The 13475-nt window shown below is 35.2% G+C and overlaps 1 protein-coding gene across 1 annotated transcript in view; it reads left to right on the top strand.

Annotated features, from left to right (window-relative positions):
* The first annotated feature begins 6700 nt into the window (after window positions 1-6700).
* The window catches only part of LOC134667871 (alkaline phosphatase-like), a 136650-nt gene continuing 129875 nt past the window's right edge, over window positions 6701-13475 (top strand). Inside the window, exon 1 of the mRNA XM_063525264.1 lies at window positions 6701-6921. The gene's annotated coding sequence lies outside the window, so the exon portion shown is untranslated. The remainder of the gene's footprint in view (window positions 6922-13475) is intronic.

The raw sequence follows: 13475 nt of genomic DNA, 5'->3' as shown, positions 1-13475 counted from the left end.
AGGCTGAACACCATTTATACTAAACTTCTTGTAAGTGCAAAAGTTGTTTATGTTTAATTATGTAGGTATTTACTTAAGCTTATACAATTTGTCTTTATTGAATCCTTTCAAGTATGCTGTAACCCTCTGCGAGTGATGTGCGGTCTATCAGACACCGCCAAATATTTTTTTTGTTGATATGTCGGCGTACGGCCCGGAAAAGCTCTGTCTCGCTCATTATTAGTGTTCCGTACAAAACTTTGTTCACGGAACACTCCTGAAACGACTCGCGGCATCGGACAGTGATGCCCAGGCGGCAACGTGGTAAGTTCTAGGTCTGACAGACCTCACCTCATAAAATTATGTACTTGTTCATAGTAATTATGGTGTCTATCAGACGCCGCCTCACAAAAATATTTATGTTTCTATAGTGTCTGAGAGACCTCACCACATAAATCATTATAATTTTACATGGCTGATCGATGAAAATCCTTTAAAATAAGTAGAACTTCAGGACTGATTAGTGCCTCATTCTGTATTTAGATTTTCTCTATGTTTTTTTAGGTATAAATACAATGCCCAAAAGAAAGAAAATTAATTAGTTAAGTTACTTGAAGTTTTTGATTGTTAAGTTTTTATTATTTTTTTGTTAGCCTGAATACAAATTGTAAGAAACTGTGATCTCGTTAAAGTTTATTATTATACTTCCTATATATTTAAATATTTGATAAAGCCCAGTATAAATCAGTGATCCACAATTAGGACCACTTTTATTCAATTTAATTGATATTCATTCTTAAAAAACGGGCCGACCCCCGACGTGAAGCCCCTTATATATTTTATTTTAAACCTATATTACAACTGAATTTATTAAATTATAAAGGGAATGATTCTTATATAAAACAATAGTTACCATTTTGCCATTAGTTAATGTTTAACGAATTATCGAAAATGACGTCTGATAGACACCACATCAGTAGAATCTCTCTAAAAAAGTCACCACAGTTTGCAGAGGGTTAATCATCTCAATTTTACATAATGAGGGCTTAATGCGACAGGTTTTATAAAGTACCTAGTAAAGTTAAAAAAAGTCTAGTCATAAAGTTCTTATTGTCTTTTCACTTCAAAATTGTGAGTTGCTTCGATGTTAATTTAAGAACATCTTTTTAGTAAAAGTATGGTTTTTTTTTAGAAGATAAAAAACCATTTATGCGTAGCTGTAAAAAAGGGTTTAAATTGAATAAACGAATTCGACTTTCCTAATGAAAGTCAACTTAAGATCATGTCTGGTTAAAATTAGTTAAGTATTCTGACAACATCTTTGCCGCTCGCACTGTACCTATTTCTTTTGCGACGACTTGATTAAGAACTTAGGAACAAAGCTAGACATCTTTGTATGTATTCCTTTCGCGTTAATTTGGAAGAAACTTTCAAATTGAGTAAGTAATACGACATGCGCGTTATTGAATTAAGAAGTTATACATTAATTTGGCACGTATTGCCACGTATACAGATTTAATTACTTACTTAATGAAATACGGGAACAGAAAATGGAATACTACGTAGGTGTAGTTTTTACTTGGTAAGCTTAATACGTAGGTTGTTCCATAAGTCTTGCAAAAGTGTAACTTCTTACTAAGCTTTTTCAAAATAAAAACCATCACTGTTAATACACTTATGCATGTGTTCAAACCGTGTATCACACATGATCTTCCACCGCTCCTTTGTGACACTGGCGCAGGCTTCATCCCATGCACTCAATAGCTCGTCATCAGTCGCAGACCGTCGTCCATTTAACTGGCTCTTGATCAGCGGGAAGAGACCAACATCGCACGGTGCAAGGTCGGGGCTATAAGACGGGTGGTCCAGCCCAGTAAGCCCCGATTGTCCCAAAAACTTCTGAGTTCTGATCGCTCGATGAGCAGGAGCGTTATCATGGCTGAAGTGCCAACTGCCCAGATGAGGGACCCAGAGAAAACATAACTTTTTAACTTTTAGGCCTTGGTGTAAATTTGAATTAAGTGTTGATGCACTAATGTGGAGCATCTCCTCAATCTATCTGCACGTAATTCGCCTATCAATAGTTATCAGTTTTCTAACAGCGTCTATGTTTTCTTGGGCCCTGCTTGTAATGGGTCGGCCCGGTCCTTCCCCGTCGTCTAAATTATAGTTGCCTCTTTGAAATTCGTTGTACCACCTGAATACGGTAGAAAGGGAAGGGTACTCTTTACCAAAGGCACCGAACATTTCCTCGTGGCAATCTTAGTAAGATAATCCACGTTTGAAATTATAATAGAAAATCACTCTGTACTCGCGGTTACCCTTTTCACAATTGTTTCGATCTATTTACCGAATATCACTGCTGGCAGGCTCAACAAACACATCATGTAAGAACTTGTAATTAGTTAACCATACGCTCAGTCATACATATTAAAGCTTGTTAGATTCCTTCCATTGCAAGACTTATGGAACAGCCTACGTACTTCTCTTCTTTTAGGAACTCGGTTCTTTTAGGTTTGTCTAACCTAACCTAACCTAAGGTGAAATATAACCTTAGTTTTGTTTAGACTAAGGGACTTACAATATTGGTTCAAATCAATTGGCCTTATAAATCGAATATTTATTACATCATGGTAAAACCCGTTTGTTTGAACTGATCTGCGCCCAAACCGAGCATTACACAGTAAACACCAAAGGTTTGATCATTAAAAGTAACTACGCACCCAGACCCAAGACCAATGTTTGATCGGAGTAGAAAATTAATTTCGGCTACAACATCCGGTATGAAGGAAATGCCAACAAATCCATTGGTTTCGATTTATCTTATGTCTACATACAACTGTGACGTTTTGCGTCACATGTAGATAGAGATAGATAGGTTAGAAATGAAAGTTTAATTTAGAAAAGGAATTTAATATTAATTAAAAATTACAAGACGTTAGCTAGGGTCGTGAGTCCGTAAAACTGAGCTGACACAGAGATAGAAATATAGAAACAAGTCCTTAAAAGGAGGCACTTTCCTGAGGCTCTACATCGTAGGCGGGCCGTTGTAGATGGCTCCGCGGTACAGCGCAGGAGTCCCAGTTGGTCCAGAGTAGACTAGGATGGCTTCCCGCTGTGGTTCAGGATCCTCAGCTCGGAACGGAAACCTTCCGGGATACAGAGCTTGCGCATAGCGCAACCCGGGGTAGTGCAGAATAGAGGGTTTTCAGGCAGGGTGCAGGCAATATTCAACCCCAGACCGATCCCTAGTAATATTGGGCATATTAGAAAATGCACTCAATAGTGACTGCTACATCCGGCCCACAAGGAAAGAAATATCAGGAAAGTTAACCTTTCAGCATTATTTTAGTGTTCACGGATGAAGCAGTCAGAAAATAACAGATTAGTTAACAGTATAAAAGAATACAACGTAAAATTATTCCTAGTAGTAACTTAAATGAAATATTCACAACACTTACCCGATCCGGGGAAATGTACACAGCATAATACCAATAAGGCACGATCTAGATAGATTAAGTTAGGTAAATTATATTATTTTAGAGATATTTAGTATCTTATTTGCAAGAAATTGTCGTAAATGTTCATCAATTTTCTTCAAGTGACAGATTCCAGAAAACTATTTAAAAATGTTTTTATTTTTTTTACAACCGGCCAGAACAAAACGCTTAGCGCAAACGAGGTTTTAAGCAAACCGTTACATACCCCCCTTTTTAGGTTAGGATTTTTGCTAAGAAAATCCGCTGCTAAGTCTCTATTTTACTTAATAGAAATACAAGTTATCAATCAGGCTTCACTCACAAAATACCTCTTCATACATGCAACACGCAGACAAACAAGCAATAAACACTATTACAGAAAAGTGTTTTTGCGTCCATACAGACTGAGTATTTTACTTAAGCTGGTATAAAATACTCTCATATAACTATTAATAGATGTTAAATTCGTCTAACTCTAAACCTCAGTATCCAAGTTATTCACGCATACTATTCTTTATCATAAAACTTTGTAGAAGTCTTATATCTAACATAATAGGCAAACAGCTCATTAACCGGATTAATGGCAAATTAATTTTTCGAACTTTGTAGAAGTTCGTTAACCGGTAGGGGTTAATAAAAAATTAATTTGTACCTAATAATTAGAAAATTTAAAGAACATGATAGCGGTGTAGTTAGTAAAGTACGAGTTCCATGAGGGTAGTTTTAGAGAATTAGATTATAGACGTAGAGATAGATAGCAATAAGGGCAGAAATTAATTTTAAGGCTTATTATAGTTCGTTATTTTAAAATCTTTGACATCATTTAGATCAGTCGCAGACTTTAAGTGAGTTTCTAAAATATCCTCAAGTGGTATATTTAATTTAACAGTCTGACTCTGAAGATCTTGTACTAAGCCAGCTGAACCACCCCTTAGAATAACCTCGTATTCTAATTCGGCTTTTTGCAGAGATAGAAATTTAATAGTATAAGCCATGATCACACGAATTAGGTGAGTGTTGTGATTACACAGGTTACAAGATTACACAGGTAGAAAACACAGTTTTAGTTTCATAGTACGTGGTTTGCAAATTTGTTAGGATAGTAGAAGCTACTTTATAGTAAGAAAAAACAAAAATGAACAAATAAAGATAACCACGTACCAAGGAACTTCTCAAAACAAACTTAAACTAGGTAGATATGAATGTACAGAAACTAGAATGACTAATGATAGTAATGAACCTATATATACATGAACATCAGAGAAAACTAAAAATAAAATGCTAAGGACCTGTTTCGGTACTGCTCAGCTCAGTTAAACCTAGTATGGGCGCCAATGTGACGTTTAGCGTCACATGTAGATAGAGATAGATAGGTTAGAAATGAAAGTTAAATTTAGAAAAGGTATTTAATATTATTTATAATTACAGGAAGTTAGCTAGGGTCGTGAGTCGTTATAACTGAGCTGACACAGATAGAAATATAGTAACAAGTCCTTAAAAGGAGGCACTTTCCTGAGGCTCTACATCGTAGGCGGGCCGTTGTAGATGGCTCCGCGGTACAGCGCAGGAGTCCCAGTTGGTCCAGAGTAGACTAGGATGGCTTCCCGCTGTGGTTCAGGATCCTCAGCTCGGAACGGAAACCTTCCGGGATACAGAGCTTGCGCATAGCGCAACCCGGGGTAGTGCAGAATAGAGGGTTTTCAGGCAGGGTGCAGGCAATATTCAACCCCAGACCGATCCCTAGTAATATTGGGCATATTAGAAAATGCACTCAATAGTGACTGCTACATCCGGCCCACAAGGAAAGAAATATCAGGAAAGTTAACCTTTCAGTATAAAAGAATACAACGTAAAATTATTCCTAGTAGTAACTTAAATGAAATATTCACAACACTTACCCGATCCGGGGAAATGTACACAGCATAATACCAATAAGGCACGATCTAGATAGATTAAGTTAGGTAAATTATATTATTTTAGAGATATTTAGTATCTTATTTGCAAGAAATTGTCGTAAATGTTCATCAATTTTCTTCAAGTGACAGATTCCAGAAAACTATTTAAAAAATGTTTTTATTTTTTTTACAACCGGCCAGAACAAAACGCTTAGCGCAAACGAGGTTTTAAGCAAACCGTTACACAACTGACACAGTTATGTATATTAAATCCCAAAAGAAGAACACTACGAAACGTTCAGATCGAAATGCAGTCTGTAAAATGTGCAATAGATGAAAACCACTAATGTTTTGAATACCACAGGTTTCAAACGACGACACCCTGAATTGTGAAAACTTTAACGCATTGACTGAGAACGGCAATAGTTCCATTAGTTATTTCGACTAAATTGTAAGGCCATCCTCTTTATGTTATACAATATAACAAAATACATTCCTCCAATCATATTGTCAGATTTACGAGGACTATTTATTTAGTCTCTCTCTAGTTCTATCTTAAGTATTTAATTAGTTCTTTCGTGCATAGCTGGTAAAATTCAAATTCTATCAACTAAATTATTAAAATATTCACAATATATTTTAATTAAACATGACTATTAAAACTATATTAAAACATCACGATACAAAAACATTGTACTTACGATTCAATCAATATACCGGGTGTGGCCTGTAATATGAGCAAAAAATTAAACTGTAGGCTGTACTCCTCATACTGACCAACATTTGTTCAGCGACTTTTAAAAATAACTTGTGGTTTGATTTTTAATACACTTTAAAGTTTATTCTAAGACGCAATGTATTTCGAATTCTGTTATGTTTAAGGCGTGACAAGCAACGTCAATCACAATGATTTGGCGTGGCAATGGCGTCCATTGAAGATAATATTTATTTTGTATGAAAAATAGGGAGTCTAAATACTTCATAATTTTTAAAAGTTGTCGAACAAAAGTGTCACCTTTTGAGGAGTACAATTTATGTTTTAATTATTTGCTCATGTTACAGGCCACACCCGGTATAATTTATTTCAAATTTCTATAACCAGAGAAGAAAGACACTTAATGCTCATCAAAAATGCATTTTACCAGGAAATAATACTTAGGAAACGTCCATTAAAAAGTCCGATCATTTGATTTGAATACTTAAAAAACATTTTTAAGCATATGCAGCATTTTGAAGCGGCACTCACGCCTGCGCTGTAGGGACTAACTACGGTTAAGATTCAGTGGACTCGAAAGCCTCCGCTGGCGCGGTTCGGCACGGACAGGGACACCCACTCAATTGGTCGGTCGACGAAACTGCGATCGCGTAACGTTCGTGAACACGCAGTGTTCGGACAGTGGACGCATTCCAGAATATTCTGGTTTAATAGAAAACTTTTTAAAATTTCCCTCAACTTGTTTGAGTCGTTTTAGAAAACTTATTAGTGTTAGTGTCTTTATAGTTTATTGTGTAGTGCAAGAATTAACTCGGTTCGTGTAGAAAATTAAATATAATTAAGATTGTGCAAGGTGAGTACATTGTATTCTTATTCGTTATATTAAATTTAACATAATTGCCTTCAGTCACATAAATCAAAACCATCATTTAAAAGCAATAATTAGGATAACAAATTAGGAAAAACTAGGATTATTATGAATTTATGATAGGTACTTCATATGCCTTTTCTAAATGTATGTTTTATATAATCCATTGCCCAATTTTTATAAAATTGACTATGGTAAGATATAAAAAAATAGGTCACTCCTTATGAACTAAAATTTTAGGTATACCTACCTATATACCTACCTACTAATTACAAGTTAATTTAATGGTCAGGTAGGTACATTACAACGACCTAATTTTTAAACGATTTACAAATTATAAGAGGCTCTTAATTAATTCGACAAAGTGGTTTTAATTATCTTCGTCTTTTTTCTTTTCGTCTTCCTGAACTCACAAAAAAAGTAAAATTATACACTTCTAGCAGCCGTGGATCTCATGGATGGCATTATTCACGTGATAAAATAAGTGTCACTATTTAACATCGCGCGGTTGATACCTACATACAGGCAGGCACTGTCATTGTGACACTTTCACCTAAATACAAGTAAAGTGGCCATCGTTAAATGTGAACAATCTGTGTTCACATTTATGTTAAAACTAATTACTCATGATGGGATTCATGACAAATTGAGGGTACTCCTTTAATTGTATGGACTCGTGTAAATCTAATAAAAATAAAATAAAATAAAATTTATTGAACTGCTTCTGAAGATGGGCGGAATTCCTAAACAACACAACATATATAATATTGCACATATGGCTATTCGTTTCCTTTGTTAAGTTTCCTAAGCAATTAATACAAGTAGGTAGGTACAGTCGCCATCAAATATATCGGAGCGGTCAAGGCACTCACAAAGATCTGAACACGCCTCTATGTCAAGGCGTTAGAGTGCGTGTTCAGATATTGTGAACACCTTGGCCGCTCCGATATATCTGATGGCGACTGGACATATTACTAGTAAAAGTGCTCGAGGGAAAGTGGAACCGGTTACCTACTTATAAAGATCAGAAAATAGTCAACGAAATGGAACCCGATGAGACTACATTATGTATTACCTAGGTATATGTATCCCAGCCGTGATTGGGCTTATTGTAATTGTCGTAAGTAATACATACCGGGTGTTGCCTGTAACACGAGCAAATAATTAAATCATATATTATATTCCTCAAACTATAAAACTTTTGATCAACAACTTTTAAAAATAATGAATCCTTTAGACTGCCTCATGTTCATACAAAATAAATATTGCCTTCAATGTACGCTGACATCAGTGTGTTTGACGTTGCTTGTCACGTGTTAAACATGACAAAATTAACAAATGTTGGTCAGTTTGAGGAATACAGCCTAATCTAATTAATTTATTAAAGTCTAGATTAATTTATTGCTCCTGTTACAGGAAACACCCGGTATATGTATAGTTTATTCAAGCCAGTGTGCCCCGGTTCTATTTGAGAGCGTCATTAGGCGAAAACAATTGGATTAGTGGCAACAAAAAGACTTGTGTGTTCGTGGTGTGATGTTTTTTTTGTTCTTAATTCCCTTTTGAAAATACTGACGCGTACCATTATGAAGAGATTGTAAGGCAAATTAGGAGACAAACGACAAAAAGTATGTGCAATCGGGGTATTCTGGGCAAAATATTTTTTTAATTAATCGGTATTAATACATACTATACGTATTGTAAACTCCACAATAATATGAGTAATATTATTATACCCCACTTTTATTTATGTATCTACATTTTATGCATTAAAAAATATACCTATGTAAATGCTTTCTTACTTTGCTCGAAAGCTTACAGTACGTTACCAAAAAGCAAATTCTTTAAATTTTCAGCCAATCAAATTTTATGATGGAGGAACATAATTTAACGATAGCTCGATAGTCTCTCAATATATTTATTCCCTCGACTAAACGGAGACTGTAAGTATGTAATACGTATTTAGGGCTATATGTTGTTGATTATATCTCCAAATAATTTAAATTTATGACAAATCAAATAAACTATGTGATGCCCAAAAATTCGATCACAGCCTATAAAATTAGAGTTTGGGATACTGAAATGGAATCGAAAAGTCTACAAGTTCCGAACGTACGAGACTTAGCTCTCGCAAAGGCGCCAAGAAAATTGGATTGTTGGATTTCCTGCATAGAGCGTCTCTATCAGCTTTAAACCGCTAGGGTGTGTTGCTGTTTTAAAATCAATTTCAACGCACCGTTATAAATGGAATAGTTTTTATATAAACGTGATTTGTGAATTATGCTATAACCTTGTGCCTGGGAGTGTATATCACCACATATCACCATGATCATCCCTAGGCTTTAATAAAAGCGTGAACACACTGAAAGTGATTACGTGACACATTTTTAGTGTTCCGTACAAAACTTTGTTTACGGAACACTTGTTTATTTTTCAATTGAGTTAAACGAATAGCGATTGTAACCTTGGCAAAGACATAATAGACAGTTGACGGCTGTTATAGATATAGTGTGACATTGTTTTCCTTCGTGTTTTCTCGAAAAAGTTCGTATTTGTTATGCTACTTCATTAATTCTCTGTACTTTTTGTAGGTACTTAGATTAACTGAAATAGCAAGACACGTTTGTATTTTCTCGGAAACGCTCGTATTTGTCATGCTAGTTCAGTCAACCTCAGTAGGTACTTATTATACCGAGACTGACTGAAATACTTTTGTAAATCGTACCGACTGCTCCAAATATTAATATTATGTTATTTATATATAAAAAGCGTTTTAAAGAAAAACACAAAAAAATCACGGTGATTTAATTATAATCACTAGCCTATTTAGTATACGTCCCACACAGTCTTGTTCTCATTGTACGAGAGTTTGGGCTATAATATACGTCCTATATTAGGAAAGTTATAATGGAGATTTATTAATGATTGTCTCAAGGGCAGCAGGATTACATTAACTTATAATTTAAATCATAATTAATTTCTGATTTAACCTTGTTTTACTTTTGTTTGTTAGCATTATTACAGTATTAAGTATGTATAAAGTTATAATCAGAGTTACTGCTCTATTCTAGAATTCCTGCCTAAGTTTATAGCCCATATTGTGGTAGCCAGACTGTTTGATATCTACTGCCGTATTCGAACTTCAAGATATTCACAAGAGACGACACGTACTAGATCCATTCTAGATACGTTATAGTTTAGATATCAACTAGTTCTCTTTTGAAGCGCAACCAATGTCACTTTTACGTTAGATAGCGTACTATATCTATTAGATGTGAATTGGATCTCTAAGTCATATCCTGAGGAAATCGTTCAAGAGTATCTCCAGAATCGCGCAAATGTCAAATTTGACAGGTTAGATCTTAAACATATCGTTATCGTATCTTGGTGATGTCTAAAAGATATCTAATAGATCTATTGTAAATAAATGATTTTCAATAGATCTATCTAAAAGATGTCTATTTCAAAATCCGAATCGGGCCCCTAGCTGTTCGGGCATCGGTTACGGGCTGTAATTAAATTGTTCAGATGGCTAACACATTTGCATGTCGTGGTCTTGGTCAGACTTAGAGCACGCGTTAAATATGGCTGCAGCAGCAGCTATCATCCCACAGAAAACTGTTTAATTTTTCTTTAAAGTTTTAACGAATGACTATTAAATTCCATTATAAGTATAAAGTAGTAAACCACGCTTAAATAAATTATTAAAAAACCATTAGGTACTCGCGATTCTCAGTATATAAACTTCCTAAGTATATGCTGGGCAAAATTCACCTCTCAAGGTCTAAAAGGATCTAATAAAGGTAAATCCTTGAGTAATAAGGTCACATTTACAACCCGTCCATAAACGTGGTCACGTCATCAACATGAGAGGGATCTCATTTTTACAAGGAACAAGAATCATTTGTCATCAAATAATTTTTGTTCCAGTGATTTCAAATTCAAAATAGATAGATATGTAATTGAAATTAAGGCAACTCCTAATATTTTAAATATAAGCATATTTACTTATATCGATTTTTGTACTTTCATCTTAATTGAGCGTTAACATTCAAAAGTACGTTTTGATTAATAATTATGAGAAAGAAACTCCTCAACGACAAGTTTTTGGGATAAATGTATTTTGTATAGTCGTAAATAATTCAACTTGTTTTGTGATGTTGTTTATTTCTGTTAAAAATATTTTATTTACACCTCATTTCCTTATTTCCATCCCATTCCATATTTCACTCATGTGAAATAATTTCACAGCGTTTTCTTGCTACACGTTGAAATTTTTGGTTTTGCATTTGAGTGGCGCTCAACCGTTTTCGTAATCGGTTTATCATAATTGAACATGAATTGAAAATTGAGCTTCGAAGTATTCTGTTTAATTGTTTACATTATGGTGATACTTTGCTTGTTTTGCTAGTTGGTTTCATGTTAATTTAATTTACTTAATTAATAAATAGGCTTAACTAATTAATTATAGTTTGGATGAGCATCATACTTGTAATTGGAAAACCACTGTTTTGACAATAAATATTTTGGATTTTAAAAACAAAATGTCGATACCTATCAAGATCACTCACCAAAAGTATGAATCCTCTCAGTTGATTTAGGTTTATTTTTAGTTTCAATCGCCTGTTTCACGATCCAAGGCGGTGGAGAGGACTTTGGATTTTTGAAGCTCAGTCCAGTGATTTGTCCGTATGGATCAGAGAGAGGCGATTGTGTAAGATTCAATTATGTGGCTTGTAGTGTTTTTATATGCGACCCTATCATGCGGATCCTATAGTAGGTACCTAATCATGATTCTGGACCTGTGAATTGAATTGTAATCCGTATAATGATTACGTTTGAAGAGGTATTAGGGTATCAAAGAGTGATTTAATCTATCAAGAATTTCATCCTAGTTAGTCTAACTAATGTTCAATTATGAGATGATAAATTTTGAAACATTTTAAAATAGACGAGCTCTTATATGTACGTTTGTACGTTATATGTACGTACAAACGTACAAACATGATGTACGTTTTTATCGCTAACTAGCGACCCGCCCCGGCTTCGCATGGGTCAAATTATACACCTATCCCTTCCTCAAGAATCACTCTATTGATAGGTGAAAATCGCATGAAAATGGTTCAGTAGTTTTAGAGTTTATCATGAACATACAGACACACAAACAGACAGACGCAGCGGGGGACTTTGTTTTATAAGGTGTAGTGATTATACCGAGAGTAGGTAAAATCAAAGGTCACTGAGGTTCAGAAAGATTATTCAAGGTCACAGGAATTCATTTATGTGTTTGTGTATTTATGTATGGCTTCACGTTCGTCTATTCCGATACCATCAACGTCTTTAATCATCTGCACAATAGTAAGCGGTCTGGTATACGGACCAGAATTCTGAACCACTTAGGGTCGCTTGTTCTAGACCTTCAGTCACCGTTAAAACGTTCGCTAAATTTTATTGTATGGGAAGTTTCATAGTTCTCTACTGCGTGATGTTGATCAGTCTGTTAACTGTGGTTGGTGCAACTGGCCCTAAGTCTTGTGTTCAGTGGAATATTAGATGTATCAAACTCACTCCGTGATGAAAAGTAAAATTTATCACTTTATAGATAGATATACCTAGCGTATTATTTTTATCTTTTGTCTTATACCTATGTCAATCAAAGTCGATTGTGAAAATGGTTTAATAGTCATATGAAGTACTAGCTGTGCCCGCGGCTCCGCCCGCGTGGAGATCGGTTTGTGTCAGTAAGCTGCTAAATATATAAAAATAGTAAATTATATTATGCTGTATTTTTTTATTTTTTGTTTTTGAACGCCAAGAAAACCAAATGCATCAAGTTTACGCTACCTAACGTCAAGCAGGTAAATAACGGCAAGATTAAAATAAAAGGTGATACGCTGGAATTTGAGGACCGAACTGTTTTCCTGGGAGTCACTTTAGACTCCAAACTGCAATGGCATGCACATATAGGCACTCTAGCCGGAAAACTTAGTTCAGCAGCCTATGCAGTGAGGAGAATCAAACAGCTGACAAACGTAGAGACGGCCAGGCTGGTATACTATAGTTACTTCCATAGTGTTATGTCTTATGGAATTCTGTTGTGGGGAAAAGCGGCAGATATTCAGACAATATTTGTGCTGCAAAAACGAGCTGTACGTTCCATCTATGGACTGGGCGCTCGAGTATCCCTAAGAGAGAAATTCAAAGAAGTTAACATTCTTACCGTTGCATCTCAATACATACTAGAGAATATTATGTATGTTCGGAAAAACATCCACGAATTCAAGGTTAACAGTGATATCCATAACTATAACACTAGAAACAAACATAAACTTGCCGTGCCCGCCCACCGCCTCCGTAAGGTTAGTACGTCTTTCGTCGGGAACTGTACACGTTTTTATAACAAAGTCCCCACTGATGTAGTGAATTTACCACTTCACAAATTTAAGTCGCACATTAAGCACTCCTTGTTATGTAAGGCGTACTACACTGTAAATGATTTTATAAACGATAGAGATACTTTTAAGCCGGTAGCTTGATTG

This window comes from Cydia fagiglandana, chromosome 10, assembly GCF_963556715.1.
Source record: "Cydia fagiglandana chromosome 10, ilCydFagi1.1, whole genome shotgun sequence".
NCBI classification, from domain to species: Eukaryota; Metazoa; Arthropoda; class Insecta; order Lepidoptera; family Tortricidae; genus Cydia; species Cydia fagiglandana.
Note: the sequence above shows the minus strand (reverse complement) of the source record. Positions and strands in the feature narration are given on the sequence as shown.